The following is an 18,324-nucleotide window of genomic DNA, read 5'->3' on the forward strand; positions in this document are numbered from 1 at the left end:
ATAAATGTGTTGAACATTAAAAAAAAGAATGTGATTAAGACACTTAGGGGCATATTAACAACTGCCAGCGATAATTATCGCTGGCCGTACATAGCGATAATTATATTATAGCAGGCTATCTCTGGTATTTATCGCCCTGGTAGCGCGTTATTAACAACGCGTTACTCCAGGGCGATAACAATTCTAGCGATAGTGAGGTTATCACCCTTTTGCAGGGAACATCGCTGGTTTTCCAGCGATGTTCCATGCAAAAGGGCGATAACCTTGCTGATACGACCCACAGGGTCGTATCAGCATAATCCACCCCCTATGTTAGGGATGGCTAAGTCAGGATTTTAGCAGACGTTAGGTTTTGGCGAAAACGGCCGTTTTCGCCAAAATGTAATGTGTGCTAAAATCATGTGGGCCGCCTTGTAAATATTGCAATGTAAACATCAGCGAGGTAGTCCATCTTGGGTACGCCCAGTAACGCCCACTTTGCATCTCATTGGAGATGCAAAGTGAGGCATTGGTAAAAAGGGTGCTAACATGCGATTATGCATGTTAGCACCCTCTTGTAAATAGGGCGCTGGTTTTATCTCTGCTTTTTTGGCTTTGTAAGCCAATAAAGCGGAGATAAAGCCCTTGTAAATATGCCCCTTAAAGTGTAAGAACTTAAGAATCTTAGCTTTTGTCCGCCTAAATAAAATAGCGTCTGAAAATCTGACAGCCAGGTTGCTGTTTTCTTCTTCATTAAATAATAATCAAGGCGGTGCATTTGTAGTGTCCAAGGGGCAGCCACATCTCATGCTTCCAATGCTGCTTCTGTCCATGCACCAGATTTTATCTTCTCGATAGATGCCCACTGCCGTTTAGAATGACACGTCATTATAATTCAAGAGACCGGTTGTAAACTTTGCAACAGAACAACTGGACGATTAACACAATCGAACGATAGATCACATTGCTGTGTGTGAGAGTGAATTTTGGTTCATTGAGTGATGAGGCTGTGGCCTCTTGTGTCGCTGTTTCCTTCTGATATACTTTGTTCCCTCCCTGCCCCTTGAGCATTGTCTACATTTCGTCGCCATTCATTTCTTGAAACAGGTGGTTTGGGTCCTCTTCACGCTAAATCTCAGAAAGAAAACACGTTCCAAATGTTCACTACCCATTCACTGGTGCAACCAATGTCCAAATCGTATATATCATACTTTATGAGTAATCAGGGCCGGCTTCAGGACAGTGCGACTGGTGCGGCCGCACTGGGCGCTGACCTGTGACGGGGGGCTGACCTCAGGGGGGGGGCACTGTGTTTAGCAATGAATGACTCTTGACTGGAGAGATGAGGGGTACCCTTGCTCTGTGGTAGTGAGAGAATCCGAGGAGGCCGTCATGGGGTGTGGGGGCGCCACCAGCGCTAAAGCTGGCCCTATGAGCAATGTTACAAACATACTTTTGCTTCCAAATATATAGTGAATATCAAGTAGCTGTATTTTGGATATAAAGGTTGATAGTTTTACGCTCGATTGGATATTGCCACAAGGCAATGAATGTGAAGAAAGATGCGTCTTATCAGATAATTACCCTGCAAGAGTGAAGAGAGTAGAGATAAGAGCTGCAGTTAAATGGGGGGCAGGGGGCACAAGAGCAGATGGAGGACACTGGGCCATACCAGTACCGGATGTCAGAAGCACAATGTCAGCATTTTGAGGTAGGCATAAAGCAGGAAATGGTGCCAGTGACACTGCCTGACAGTCAAACCTCCAAGTGGCGGTCTTGCCGAATGATACATATGTGACTGATGCAGATAAATAAGAAAGTCAACAGCAGAATGGGACTGACCCATTCCACCCAGTACCTATCTTTCAAATCTAAAATGTGAATGACTCTCCAAGCAAGTCATGGAGGTAAGGAGCTGGCCCAATGGCCTCTATCAGATCACTGCATTCTTTATTACGTATTTTTCTAATCTTTATTACCTGAGTGTGAAGAAACAGCTAACACTTTCTCGAGACTAGACCTACAAACAGACGTAACCGTAGGAACACGGTTATTTTTTTATTGCTGAATGGAATTTGATTTTGTTCAGCTTGAGTTAATAATTCTTATATTAGTTTATTGCGTATTTTAGCATTCTTGAAATGCTGATCACAACAAAGTGGACAGGCCAAGACCTGCAACTGAGGAGAAGGAGAGAGTTCATAGTAGATGCTTGAAAAAATATATGATGAGCTGAAATATTTTTGCAATCCTTGACATGGCCCATACTTAAAATGAAATTAGTAATCGAGGCACAAACACTGTTGCTTGCCTCGCTTTAAAGAGTAGATTGGAGTGGTGATGTACCTTCTTATTGCAGACACACAACATCAACCAATCTGGGAATAAATATGCCTGAAATAAAAACTCCAAGTTACGTTTGGACTCTGTATGCAGTTTAGGAGGTTAAAAGCTAGAACACAGATGTTTTTCTCTTCATATCCAATGCTGCCACCTTGTGTGACTTCATATTTTCTGTTTAAAACGACATAGCTTTAGCAACTTTTTTCCGCAGCTTTTAGTTTTTCGAATCTTCTACTTATTTATTTTTTATTTCAGTTTGTTTCCCTCATATAGGGGTCATTAGGAGTCTAATTGTGTTCCGAGTGTTAGCTAGGAGTACCATATGGGACGTTAGGATTTTAACTTTCAGCATATCGCAATGGGACAAACTATATTATGCTTATGGACTATGGTAGTAGTAATCCTTTATTTTGGTCAAATGACCATAAAAGTACAATCTGCAGATAAAATACATATTAAAATCCACATAGTAATAAATACAAGAGACAATAAACAGATGTAGACATCAACTAACAACCTAAATTACCACAGCACCCTCCTGCTTAGGCAGGTAAAACCATTGGCAGCAAAAATCTCTAAAAATTCCTAGAAAAAGGCTAAAAGGGGTCTGTTGTCCTGACAGGAAAAACCATGCCAACAGGAGTTTTTCGGGGCCCTGAAGTCACACCAGTGTCACGTTAATCTTGATCCATTAGTTAAAACCAATTAAAATACAAAAAGTACATCTAAAGACAAAGTGGATATTATGGGTTAAATCCAGAATTGCCACCATAGTGCATACCCTGCTTCAAGCTAGATTACAGTTGTCAAGTAACATCCAATATCGCCCATATTTAGAAGCATAAGCATGGGAGCAATAGCACACTTATTGCACTTTTGTCTCTCAGTAGTAGTTATTCTATAATATAAGGGCTGGCATGCTCTACAGTTTTCCATCTTATCCCACTAGTACCCAGAAAGTTTGTTAGGTGCACTTATGCAATTTATACCTTCTCTAATCATGGAAGGTTATTGATTCCCTGAGGGCAGCCCTTTCAATCTGATGTTCCATGCCCACTGTAAGAAACGTGTTACAGCAAAGAGTATTATTTCCTTCAGATCACTTTTCAGAATTCTTAGTGCCTCCCAATAGTGCCTTGCACCCTTTAGCTTGCACACTGCATCTATCCATTTCTTGCGCAGCAGTGTGTATCTGGGGCAGAATGAGTAAAAGTGATCTTCCGTTTCTTTTACGTGAGGACAGTGTGAGCGGTGCACTGGAGAGCAACCCTATTCATCCCATTTAGATGTAGACGATCTAAGGGGTAATGTACCACTTCTAAACTGCACATCCAAATGTTTTGGCACAGGGGATAGATTCTGTACATATATGTTTCAAAATTAGGTGTGTATTCTTGGCTCAAGAACTGCCCTGTTGGGCTCCCATCTTTAGGGTCATGACAGATCCGTAGCGTAACATTTTCCCGAGACACATTTTCGATTTCTCAGCAGCATCTTTAGCCACTTCTACTGGGGAATTTCATAGTTGCCCTAGTTTCAACAATTCGCACTGCTTAATAAAATGTTTTGGGCATGGGTATGCCTACCACAGGAGATTAGATCTGCTAAAGATTCCCTATAGGGAGCTACCTCTGGGGTTGGCCAAAGACGCACTCAGTATGTCAATGCCTTTAGGAAGTTCGCCATTGGTATGCAGTTTAATTCTAAGTCCAGCCTTATGGGAGTACTCAGAGGTAAGTTAAAAAGACCCCATAATACATTTATTATCTGCTAATGTAAGGACGGTTGCTACGGCATACCCCCATAGTTCTGCCCCATATATGGCTGCTGCCATCGCTGTGGCCATAAATATTTTTGGAGCTGGTTACACCGCACCTCCTGCAATTGCCTTGTATTTCCTTCCGATTAACATTGCTCTCTGATTGAAGGCTGTTTTGTTCTTCCCCATCAGCAACCTCCAGGTCAGGGTGTCTGTCAGTCTTATAGCTAGATAGTCAAAATGTTTGACCGGTTTTATCAAGGAACCCTCAATCATCATTCTCCCTCTAGAGGTCTGGTGTGGGTTTATTCCCATATATTTTGCTTTTGATGGATTTATTTCTAGGCCCCTATTTTTACAGAAAGGGGCAAAGGAGTCCAATTCCGTCTGTAGACCAATGGGAGTTCTGGAAATAATTAGAGTGTCACCTGCAAACATTAAAATCAGGAGGAGTACTCCTGCGGTCTTGGGTCCATTGTGTTTACTTTCGGATAGCTCTTTAACTGCCCCATTGATATATAGGCTAAAAAGTGCAGGAGCAAGTACTTCATGCTTAGCTACCCGGTTAATAAGGATCCTGTGCATTAGGTCTCCTCCCATGTTTCATCTCACCTTAGCATAGGTATTGGTGTGAAGGACTCTTAAAATCCAAAGAAGATCACCAGGTAACCCATAAGCATCCAGCACCCTCCATAGGTTGTCCCTCAGTACCAGGTTGAATGGTAACCTCAGAACCCCCCTCAAGGTGACATGTTTCACACATAACACCTCGAAGCGAAAGACTTGGTCGAGGGTACTGACTTTTTTCTCTGAAGCCAGCCTGTGTATCCTCGAGGATATATTTGTATCGTTGCCAGAACCTGCAGACAGAATATTTTTGACTTATAGGTCTGTTGTTGGAAGGCAAGTCTTTACTCTCCTATTTAAAGATTGGGATTATGGCAGCACCATGCCAGGTTGGAGTAATGTTTTTGCCCCTCATGATGGCATTACTCAGGTGGTTGAGTTATCGGACAGACACTTCAGATCACCAGAGATGCCATCGAACCCAGGAGCCTTTTTTTTCTTCATTTGTTTTATGGCTCGCACCATTTCAATTAAAGTAAAACATGTGGGCTCCCTATCTGCATTATCCACACGCCATTCAATGTGGGTTTGGACTTCTTGCTCTATTGCTGGATCCTTCTCCTTGTTCTCATCCTGGTTCTTTTCTCGGTCCCACTCACTATAGAGAACCCCAAAGTAGGCAACCCACCTTAAAGACCTTAAAGCAAAGCCTAGCAGATATGGTCTGGTTTTAAGTTTTTTCAATGAAGAATCCATTGCTAATACTTTTGTACACAATAGTCTTAAAAACATAGGGCCTCAATTGCAACAGAATGGCGCAGCACGGTGCTGCAAGCAATTTTGCAGCGTCACACTGCATCATTCTAAAGGTGCAGGAACGCGCCGTATTTACAAGAATATGGAGCATTCCTGTACTGACCCCTGCGCCAGTGCAAAGAAAGCAGCCTAGCGCCAACGCAGGTACCCTTGTGCCATGTTGCAAGAGTGCCTGCGTTGCAGGATGATTTATTTTGTGCAATAAGGGACACCTTTCTGCACAAAATCAATCAATGGAGGCAATTTCCTCCTTCTGTGTGTGCTGGAGAATGCAGCACGCATAGAAAGAGGATAAAACTAAGAGATATAAGGATCTTTCTTGTTGTTGCGCCTCCCCTGGGGTGGCATTAGAATCTGAGGCATTCCCAGGTTTACGATTCCTGGTAAATCTGGGAATGTTTTAGAATCAATGGGTATTGCGTGGAAACACCCACAGCAACACCCATGTAACACACCTTTTACTCAGTGTTTTGTGTGAAAAGGGCACATATTTACAAGGTCATGAAAAGCCATGTGAAGTGGTTTAGTGTGGCCATGTAAATATGCTGCAGCACATTGTGCCACGGAGTATCAAAAAAGCGAAGGTCCGGCAGTGCAAAAGTGCCACTAGGGCCTTGTAAATGAGGACTATAGTCTGAAGATCAATAAATACTGGAGAGTGTATGATTAGTTTTGATAGCAATTTTTTTTTGGGAGTAAAACTGTAAATATTTGAACAAGCATGATATGATGTAAGAATTACTCTGAAAAGCATAAAAGTGTAACTATACATACGTTTAGCATGATTCGTATTGTTAGACAGGAAAGAAAGACCACAATAGATAAAAGGTGCTCATCTAAGACATACATTAAATGAGAAAACGCATCACTTAATAATTATTAGATTTTGGAATCTTTGTTTAAATTAAATTTTCATATTCCATATTTAGATTTATCTCATTTCCTGAAAATGTTTTTTTGTGACTTTTTGCAATCTAAAATAAAACTAGATGCACTGAAAAATGAGCTAAAATGTAAATTACAAATTGCAAGACCTGAGTTGTCTATGGAATCCATACTGAGAACACAACAATCATTAATTTGTATATTCTATCCACTGGACAATAGGGGAAGTTCAATCAAATGTATTACACAAGGAAGTTTAGGTTTGGAAAGTAATTTAGAAATGCACAGATTTTTCACGTTGATTTGCAGTTCACATGCGTTGTTTCTTTTTTTATAGCAGCAAATTGAAAAAATATTCGACTGAGTGTTAAGTACAATCCCTGCACAACACTGCCTTTAGGGTAACCCGGTACAATAATTATTAGAACTGTCAGCCTAAGGATGGTCTTCCCCCTGATGTTCAGCCTTCCTCCTCTATTTTAACTGATCTTGTTTTTGCTGGCCTTAGAACTCTGAGCACTTTACCACTGGTAACCAGTCCAGTGCTAAAGTGCATTTGCTCACTCCTTAAAACATGGTAATATTGTCTTATCTCCAATTGGCATATTTAATTTACATATAAATAAAGCTTCTGTTTTTTCATTTTAACTGATTTTTACAGCTAAATACAGACAGAAAACAATGTGTGTCCTGTCAGTATTTATTTTTAAAAGCGGAAAAATACTAAAAATGGTTCTTTTTGTGAGACTCTCCATGGTGTCTCTCATGAATTCCAGCCAACAGCTGAGCAGATAGACAGCACAGAGAGTTAAAAAACAGGATGAGATTTCCTTAAATAAAGGCCTATGTTGACATATATTTATAGTATAATGCTAATATGTACCTGTGAGTGTAGTGTTTTGTTATACTAGGCTGTTTAATTTGCTCACATGTGACAGGCATCCATGTATGAGTGCACGTTCAAGAGTTAAATATACATGGAAATATACAATTTTACAGCTCCGTTCATTCTCAAAACACAAAATAAATATGGATAAATACCAATAAGATGGCAAAAAATAAATATGGATATATGCAGGTGGAAATGTTAAAAAATACATGCCACATAACCAGGATCCCTTCTTATAAACCCCTAGTACAGTGGCACTACATGTGCATAGGCCCTGTAAATTAAATGCTAGCAGTGGGCCTGCAGCGCGGATTCTGCAACCCACTTAAGTGGTCCTATAAACATGTCTCAGGCCTGCCATTGCAGCCTGTGTGTGCAGGTGTAAACTGCCATTTCGGCCTGGCTAATTAAACTTTTTGCCAGGCCAAAACCTTCCTTTACTATACATATGTCACCCCTAGGGTAGGCCCTGGACAGCCCAGAGGACTAGGTACAGTGTATTTAAAGAACAGGACATGTACTTTTATGTTTTACATACCCTAATATTGAAAAACTCTCACATTCATTTTTCACTACTACAAGACCTATCACTCTCTTTGGAGATCATTGGAGTTACCTTATTACATTTTATATGTGTAATTTCTAAATGGGAGGAGATAACCAGTTCATGTTTGTTGTCTTTGGAATTGGAATTTAAAATCCTAACTTATGGTGCAGTCGGATTTAACATTACAATTTAAAAAATGCCACTTTTGGGAAGTAGGCTTTTTCTACCTTAGTCATTTTGGGCCATATGTAGGTAGCCTAATACCGGTCGGTAACGGCCGATTTTCGGTAAAAATCCCGTTACCGACCGGTATTCAGGCTTTTGGTATGTAGGGGGGACATTTCAGGATTCGGTAATTTACCGAATCGGTAAAATTACCGATTCGGTAATTTTACCGATTCGGTAAATACCGAATCCTGAAATGAGATGTAGGGGGAGTGTGTGGGTGTTGTGTGGATTCGTAATTTACCACCAACTAAAAGTTGGTGGTAAATGACGAATGGCTTAGAAAAAGCATTTTTTGGCACTTAGAAGTGTGCAATGTGGCAGACATGTATGTGTGCCACATGTGCACACATGCAGGAATCAGGGGTGCAACAGGGTGTCACTGTGACACCCTGCCACCCTTGATTGTGCTCCCCCAATTACCGAATCGGTATTTACCGATTCGGTAATGGTAACTGGCTTCCCATTGATTCCTATGGGCCTCCTGGCCCATAGGAATCAATGGGAAGCCAGTTACCATTACCGAATCGGTAAATACCGATTCTAAATTACCGACCAATTCCGATTCGGTAATTTTTACCGACTGATTACCTACATAGCATTTACCACTTCATAAATACCGAATCGGTAAAATTCGGTATTTATGAAGTGGTAAATGTTGGGCTACCTACATAAGGCCCTTTGTGCCTACAACCTGTCACATGACTGGGTGTAGATGACAGTTGAGCTTTGAGTAGTCCTCCCTCCTAGACAGCTACACACAAGAGGGAGCTTAGGTGAGCCTGGATGGACCAATACTGGAAGGATGGGGGGAGTAGCTGGGCATAGCCCCACTTACACCTCAATTGGCTGTGTCTTGCCTCCACACAAAGGGCTCCATAACACCTGTAGTTAGTCAGGGACCAGGACAGGGACGGCAGGATGCCTGGGGACTTCAAAGGGAAACCTCTAGAAGCTTCTCCCCCACTTCAAAGGCACAACTGGGTATAAATATTGGACCTCAGACACCAACTCTTCAATGCACTTCTGGACCTGTGGATAATCTACCAGACTACTGGCCCACTGCTCTAAAGACTCTGCTGCCCTGCGGCCCTCTTGCCTGGGGAAAAATAATTAGACCTGAAACTTCATCTTGAACCCAGGACCCCAGCGTGACACAAAGGGCTAGTCTGCTGGCCCCCTGATAGGAGCCTCAGGGACATAAAAAGCTCCCCAACCAGCTCCTGGAACTGGCTGCAGCAAGTTCCTGACCCCCAAGTTCTGCCTCTCAGGTCCTGAACCCTTCGAGTAGCTCATAAGCACTTAAAATGAGGTTTTTGGGCTCTTTGCGATTTTAAAGGGGCCTGTTTGCACCGGAATCAAGCCGCTTGCATCGAAGTTGAGCGCAAGCTGCTGCCAGCCCATCTCTTTGGACAGCAAGCACTGATCACCGATGGAGGACGGCCACCACGAAGCTCCAGCTCGCCGATCCTGCTGTTCGCGGCACACTGACCACTGCCCGCGACATTCTCTTTGCTCCCTGCGACCCTCTCCAATGCGAATGGGACTCTTGGCACAAGCCATGAGAATGTAAACTTTCAGCTGGACCAATCTGGGACAGTACCCGACCTGCTCTCGATCGTGGTCGGCCTGAACTTTTGACTTTGACCCAGTCCAGCTTAACCAGATAGCGGGGATTGATGCTTTATGCTCTTAGGCACTATTTTATTGCTTATTCTTTAAACATTCATAACTCAGGTTCTACTGATTGGATTGTTGTTCCTTTGGTCTTGTTTCATTTATTACATTTTGCTTTATTTTTCTCACCTGGTGTAGTACACTTTTTGTGTGGTGTTTTCACTGTTTTACTGTTTAAAGTGCTGCACAAACACTTTACACATTGCCTCTAAGTTAAGCCTGACTGCTCTGTGCCAGGCTACCAGGGTGCTGGGCCCAGGTTAATTTGGGGTTTGCTTGTGTCTTACCCTGACATGGATCGTAATTGCTGCTTGACCAGGGCTCACACTCCACTGAGCCAGGAACTGAACCCACTTTCTCACAATAATATTTGCCTTTTTGTTTTACTTTGTGCATAACGGTTTGATTATATAAACATAGCTTGCTGCTGAGGGCTATAAAGTTGTTAAAGGCCTGAGATTTGTCTGCCTAAAACAAGGAAGAAAGCCTTTAACCACCTGTATAGCCAGAGGCAGAAGGGCGGCAATGCTATTAGAAACTTCACCAATTGAAGGTGGAAGGTACTAGATTAAAAAGGGTCAAACAGAAAGACACACATTGGTCTGTTGGAACAGAAGGTCAGTATCAGCTATTATTGTACCTGAGACACTCTATGGGGCATATTATCAAGCCAGGCGATAAAATTATCTCTGCTTTAGCAGCAGAAAACTGCCGCTAAAATGGCGATAATGGGCTTGATAATATGCTCTATGGAATTCCAATTGAAGCCCATGTTAGATGTCCTTCACCTCTAACATGGGCTTCAATTGGAATTCCATAGAGCATATTATCAAGCCCATTATCGCCGTTTTAGCGGCAGTTTTCTGCCGCTAAAGCGGCGATAATTTTATCGCCTGGCTTGATAATATGCCCCTATATTCTTCAATTAATCTCCCCACTTTCCAAAGTTGTAAATGTTAAATAAACAGAGTGCCATGATATAGTGCATGAAAAAGAAAACCCCAATGCAGTGAGCTAAATAATTTGGCAGAGGTGATGATACTGCTATTCTAAATTGTGGAAATTATTTATCTATCTATCTATCTATCTAGCAGTCAGTCAGTCAGTCAGTCTGTCTGTCTGTCTGTCTGTCTGTGTGTCTGTCTGTCTGTTGTCTGTCTGTCTGTCTGTCTGTCTAGCCAGCTAGCTAGCTAGCTATCTTTCTATCCTTGTATGCTGTAGTGAAGTAGGGAGGTTTTACATACTTTTTTATGGGGTTTGTTTTTGATCCTCAGTATAAGCATATAAACTGATAACATGATTTGGCTGAGGACGTGTTAATTGGTAAAAAGTAGACAAAGCCTACAACCCGCAAACAAAGTCGAACCTGTGAAGGCTGACTCAGTATCATAGGAAATGATTTGTAATGTACTATATATTTTATGGCCTGTGCTAGATGTGTAATTGGTGAGTACATCATTTATTAGAAGGTGCTCACCCAATAGTAGTGTAATCAATGTTTATATTTTAAGAAGTGCGTGATTTAAAAGCCAAGAAAATAAACATACATTGACCTGAATTATGTAGTATGGATGCAGGTAGAGAGCTCTACTGCGCATGCTTGGAGTTGGGAACCAGATGCCACTGCACCATCACATGGACATGTAAAGCAATGCACATGGAAGCTGCTGCGAAGGAGAGTCGCCACAATCTGTCTATGGTGGGGTGACTGAAGTTGTGGATAGAAGCCACCCTCTGGGTTGATTGGAACTTTCTTATTTTGCACTAGAATCTCCCATGTTAACCATCCTTAATGCTCTCTAGAAATTGGTAAATTATTGCCAGCTCAGGGGTTGTATAACTCCAAATGAGAGGGTGGTTGTCAGTGCCCCTGGTCTGCATATCTATCTGTTCCAGGTCTAGGGGGAACACATTAATTGTATTAGTCTGTGCTAGGTACCACATTTGTAAGATGGTTTCTTACTTAGGTTAAAAATATTTTTTTGATTTTATATCTTCTTTTGAATTTACTAGGATGCCGTGCGTTTTTGCTCTATCCTGCATATATAGAAAATTCCTAGAATCTTACAATGAAATGCCCACCAGCTGCATAGGTTTCTGAACAAAAGTCGTTTGTGATGTATTGCCAGTCAGGCTTCAGCATGACACTAGTGACTTTGTTGTCTATGTGTGCAAAGATACGGACCCTTAGTTGACAGTAGAATTCTTGCCTGCTCTGACTTTAAAAAATTTAGGAGCAATGTTACTTGTTTGGAAAAGATAAATCACCTGGAGGGGCTCTTGAATCGTGCTGGGAAGGCATTGGAAAATATTGAATCATTCCTTACCGATGCTACAATAGAGGAAGATGTATATATATATTTTTTTTTTAATAAATCTTTTTATTGAACCTCAACAATTAAGAGCGAAGGGTCATGCCATACAAATCAGTGGATTCACATTACAAGGTACCGTGTCTAATCAGTCGTGATATTAGGTATCGTGTTACTATGTTTACATCAGCGTCAGAGGATAAATGGTTTTGCTAATGATGGTGTGTAGAAATTGGTAGCGAAATTGGATGGACTTCTATAGTATTATATCACCATAACTTAAAATAATTGCCGCACGTTACACAATTCAACCTACAATGTTTATTGTACTTCACTATAGAGCTTATGGTGAATGTACATCAGATAGCTTAGAGAGAAAATATTTCGATAATATACATTTTTCATGTTCATAACCACTGGGAAACGTCTGGCAAACAGGTAAAGGAACTTTTTTGAACAGACTCCTACTTTGGTGGTTTGTTTCTGAAAATCAAAATAAATCCTTAGCAGTCCACCATAAAATGATAACCGGTTTCATTAATGTCCACAGTGGCAACCTTACCATTGGGCTGGTGGTCTTCCAATGAGTGGGCAGAGGTGAGCGACTCAGCAGCACTGCAGCTTGGAGGGGGTTGCTCCACCCAACTCCACAAGACTACACACAAAGCAGACCAAAGTTCAAAGTCTGACGCATGCAACACAAAGCCTTTTCTAAAACAGAATCAAATTTGCCATATAAAACAGTTGGTAATAGTGCTGATGATGCCATTAGTAGGATCTTGAGATCTTTCCGCACATCCTGCGCGTGATGCCGTTTAAATCCAAGGCGAACATTTGCTCATGCACTTACCTTTGGAATATTTTTCTACGGACTAAATCATGGAAGATTACATTCTATGACTGCCTTTATAGCCTAATCATTTGAAGCATAATGTGGTCGTTACTAAGATGTTAACTGTGAGTTCTTGTGGTAATGTTTATGTTCGGTGATTATTTTCCATTTCTACAACTTGCCTCTCTCCATTGTCAGTTAGTGTTACAAAATATTTATATGAATAGTTTTTTTAGCTTGGGGTAAGTCGGCATGGATTAAAGCTCTTTGAAGTAGCATTAAGGCTGGAAACAAGTTCTGTATAAATCATTATTTCCAGTGGCGGCCGGCTCAAGTAAGCGCAGTGGGGCGGGGCAGGGCTCGGCAGGGGGGAAGATGACAGAAGAGGTATAATTAAATAAATAATACCATTTCTGTTGTCGGTCGGCTTCCCCCCTGCAGCGCCCTGACCCACCCCCTACTCTTACTTGAGCCGGCCACCACGGATGATTTCAAAATATTGAATCAAATCAATCTTGTTTATCCACAGTTACATAGTACAGGGGCAATATCACATTATTTTCCCATAGTTTCACTATTGAGATTTAATAACTTTTTAATTAGGGGTATTGTGACTCTAGCTTTGCCGAATTGTAAATAGATATCCTGATTGTAACTTTTTAGCTATGTAGCTATTGCTTGAGCCACGCACTTATAGACTGGGGAAATGGAAAGACGTATCAAACTAAATGTGTGCTTAAAACAGGTATGAATAAACCCATGTAGCAGCTGAACCTGGAGACCTTAAATTTAGCAAACTGCAAAGCTTGTTGTACCACACCAAATGGAAAGCTTCCATAAGGTGCATTGGGGTCAAGTGATAAAGCCAATTTGTTTCCTTACTGGTAACTGCTTTGAAAACAAAGAAAGTTTACTCTTATAACTTAAAAAGGCCCTGATCATTTGCTTCACACAACTTTAAAACGGCTCCAAAATGCAGCCTATTCTAAGTCTCATTTAGGATTCTCAACTCAAATACCACAGCGACCAAATAGTCTATGATCACAACATACAGCTACACTCACTCAAGAAAAAATGGAGTCTCAACCCTCTTACAGACTTCGGATTACCTATGTTTGTAACCTTTATCAGGCATTGAACCAGGAAAAGTGATCTAAATTGGACTTTCTACCCACACTCTGACACCTCTGAAAGCAGCCCTCTACAGACCAGCCAGACTAGCCTCATGAGCCAACATAATACAAATGTAATCATAAAATAATGTACACAGGCTTTCCCTAGAAGTCAGCGTGTAATTCAAACTGGCTTGCATGACATGAAAAGCTGACAACAACCATACCCCCCTGAACGTTTGGGACACACTAAAACTCTCTGGAGTTTCCAGGATTCCAACAAGTAAATCCATTCTAAAACATAAAAGAATTAAAAGCTAGGCAGTTGTTATCCCAGTCCTTTTGACAATTGCCTGCAAGCATATGGAATTCCATACCACGACATCTAAGAAACCTTACCTGTCAATTGACCTTCAGGAAACAACTTGTAACTTTTATATTTCAGTAACATGTCAAAACTTCGAGAAAAGTGAATCTTCTTCCATAGTGACCTTTGTGCCCACTGATTTTTACTTTACATACACATAATCAATCTCCTCTAATCCAATAATCTGTTCTTGTTTTACCATGAACTTGTTGACCATGTTCCTAGGCAGATGTTCTTCCATCTGATTTTTTTTGTGGCAGTGTTCTCTTCTATAATGATAAAGATTTTTAGTCCTGGACTTTGAGGCAGCTTCAAGAGTCCCACCAGACTATTGTTTTTCCAAACAAATCATACATAATAAATCATACATACCATAACTACTTATTGTGGGTTTTGGTCAGAGGACTTCATCCATTGGTCTGTCAAACTGTTAATCAAATTTTGCTACACCCATCATAGTGGCATTCATAGACTGGGCCAGTGGGTCAGCCTACTTTACCCGCTGGCCCCTTTACTTTGAGTCACTGCATAAAGCCTGTGTAATTTGTTCACTTCTGCCTAAAATAGTATAATTTCTTTTTCAGTGACAAAGGTGCTTTAAAGTGTAATTTTAATTGTATTTACTTTGTAAATTAAATGTAAATAAATACCAGAATTTTTTTGCCTGCATTCTGGCAACCCATTTAGATGGTGATTTTTTTCTGGCTCCTTTTTACGAGCTGTTAAGGAACATTCTGCCCGCCTTCAATGTGAGGGCTTGGTTATGTGCTATCTTGATTTATATGTACCTCCTTCTCAAACAATAATAATAATCGAATGCATTGCACAACTGCAAGGCTTGCTATTTAAAACCATAATTAGTGAAATGGCCACATCAGTGAATAATTTGAAAATGTAAAATTTTTAATGGCAGCCACGTTTAGGTTGCATTTTTTCCTTTTGTAACATATGCTTGCAATGAAACAACAAATTAGAGTACAACTTGACAATTTCAGACCTATTTGCTTTACAAATGCTACTTTTTCGGTATTGTTCATTGTAAAGTTATTGTAAAGATATCTGATGCCATAGAGTCTCATACACACTATGGAAACACTGAATAAATGATTGTATGTCAGAATATCCATAACAAAAATATTGTCTGATATAAATATTGTGGCCTATATATCATTAAAAAATGTTTTACCCTATTTTCTGTAGATTTTTTTTATATGCTTCAATTGAGTGCAGAGATATTTTAAGGAATTAGGGGGCCATAGGCCAAATGTATTTTGGGGGCCTCTGTTCAGACCTGCTATGAATTTCTGATCCATTTTCAACTCTTTCATGCCCTCTTCAGGCCAAGTCACTGACAGTGCACAGGCACTCTTATCCAAATTCTAGATATGTTCACATCTAATATTCAGGGATAGTGAGATGTGTTTTCAATACTGTAACACAGCAGGAGCTCTCTAATATTACCGCAAATAATAATTGTGACAACCTCCCATTTGTCATATGTGAGGTCCTGTTTTAATCTAAAATAAAATAAAAATATGGAAGTTGCACGAACCATAAACACATTTCTCTGCAAAAAGTATGTAATAGATGCTCACACATCACTCACATTAAAAATAAATTAAAGGAGAACGGTATTTAAAATAATCTGTTTAAGTATTTTCAGGGCAAGACTCTGCAGAACAGAGCTGGCTCTACAGGGGCTCCCCTGAAAGGCTGAGGCCCTGGGCCAAAGCCCACTTTGCCCATGCCTTAAAACATCTCTGATTGGTTGAGATTTTTGTAAATTATATTTTAGACACAATATTTTTCTATGACAATATTTAGGCTGTGATATTTTGGTCATATACTGGAAAAGCTAAAGAATACTCGCTCGTCTTCCCTTGACTATATCTATCAAACAACTAGAGCGAGTACTTTGTTTACCTAACATATGACCCTTTGGAGTCTCACACTTACAGGAATGCAGGGGGAACCTTTAGGGTTTTTTAAAGAACCCTCACTCACCAACCTAGTTGGTGACATGCTTTATCATTGGGTTCCCACCCTGGAAGCTTAATTGCCTCCAATGTGTGATTTGATGCCTGATTACAGCAGAGCTGGTTGTTTTATTTTGAGTGAATTGAAAAGGTGCAAGTGGCTTAAAATTGACACAAGATCACCTTCCAAAAAAGTATTTTCATCTTGGTGATCATGGGCAAGTTTGAAATCAGTGTTTGGGTACCGTTGATCTATCAATGGTCTTAATATGGTGAACATGTTTTAACCATTTATGCTAAGTACCTAAATGGGTAAATATGGCTTTCGTCAGGACTGTGTAATTAAATACATGGCCAATAAGACATGCATAAGTGAACTTAGATTCAAACTCACATTTTTTTCGAATCACCTTTTGTTAAATTATTTTTTGGGAAGCACTACTCCACAACATGGATTGCTTTGAGCGGGTGGACCCTGTAGTCACACTTTAATCAAGGTGTCTCATCCTCTGATACACTTAATGATCCTCCTCGGGTACAACGAGGATCATTAGGTGTATCAGGGGGTGATCCTCCTCGGGTACTTACAGGTAGGTTGTCTTTTCCAATTAGAATTACACCAATTACCATATACTTTAGGAGGACAGAGCTCTGGCCCTGGGCCTGGTTAACAGAGTCCTCCGCACTTTCAGTCAGTAACCACCAGCATCAGTCAAAAAATGGGGTGATCAGGGCAAAAAGGATGACTTTCTTACACCTGTTTACTCTTTTTTTTATTACAGTGCTGTGTTGTTGTGACTGGATGCATGTTTGTATTGGGAATGGGGCAATCATTTTGCATTGCTGAGATTTGTCCCAGGTGAAGCAGAGTGGGACTTCTCTGACTGTCATCTTCCTAGACCCATCCTCCCATTTTATGAGCTTGGGAAGAAATATTGACAGTAAAGAGTCGCTTTGTGTAGCAGTTGGGCCATCAGAGACTTAAACTGTGACCTGTTCCTCTACTGATCATTTTATCAATAGGTCTTTGTAGTAATTGCCATTTGGTTTTCCTTTTGGTTTGGAGTCGCTGAGACATCTGATTGTCAGATATGTAATGAAAGTGTATTCTTATGCAATTATTTGTGGGCAAATATTAGATATTTGGATCAACACCAATACTTGGGTCATGGCAATTTAAGCAATCTTGGAGAAAGGTGGTCAATCGCATACTCTTTATGAGTAGCATTGGTTTTGAAACATCAAGGTTAGCTTAGTAGACTCTCTTGTTAAAGGAGTTGCAATATTAGAAACAGCCAGACTCTAGTTCATGCATAGATGCCATAAAGGGCACAGAGGTTAGCAAATGTTTTGCATGTGTACCAGCCTGATGTAGAGCCATTAAATTGTATTAAAAGATGGCCACTAGATATAACAGTGATTATGTTCGATTTACTCTACAACATAGCACTCTCTTTGAATAGGGTTTTTGTAGTGTGTACCTAGGGTACAATCTGATCCTTCATAAATTCGGTCTAAGTGCCTTGCAGACAAAGCCCATTTCTGGAGCATTTACATGTTGCCTAGGCAGTCAACCAAAAGCCATTTAGGTTTTTTCATCACGGGAAAGCCACCAACACATGTATCAGGTCGATGTCTGCCTTTCAGTAAATTTGCTGGACAGGGTCCTTGTTTTCCCTCTCCCTCTGTTCTTCCATATATGTTTCTGTTGTATATGTATACTCTACCGTAGAATTTGTTTCTGCTTTCTTGTAAATGCAGTATCAATAGTGATGGGCTCAAACTCTGAAGTAAACCTATTTTGGCTTACACAGCCTGCCTCCATGTTTTGGATTTTGTAATGTGAAGGGTCTCCACCATGCCCATACAAGTATCTTTTTCTACGTTTTTTGATATTATGGTCCGGGATCGCCTGTATCCCTGTTCCCTTCTGTCCCCCGATGTGTTCCCACAGTGAGACGAAGCAGATATGTGTCCCGGAAGTAAGAGTAAGTGGAAAGAGTCAACAAACAGCATAGACCAAGAGTGCTTCAATTCT

At 40.7% G+C, this 18,324-nt stretch overlaps 1 protein-coding gene across 4 annotated transcripts in view; it reads left to right on the forward strand.

Annotated features, from left to right (window-relative positions):
* Positions 1-18,324, forward strand: part of KCNH7 (potassium voltage-gated channel subfamily H member 7) — a 1,410,086-nt gene that overhangs the window by 1,093,669 nt on the left and 298,093 nt on the right. The gene's annotated exons all lie outside the window — the stretch shown is intronic.

This window comes from Triturus cristatus, chromosome 3_1 (assembly GCF_964204655.1).
Source record: "Triturus cristatus chromosome 3_1, aTriCri1.1, whole genome shotgun sequence".
Taxonomy (NCBI): Eukaryota; Metazoa; Chordata; class Amphibia; order Caudata; family Salamandridae; genus Triturus; species Triturus cristatus.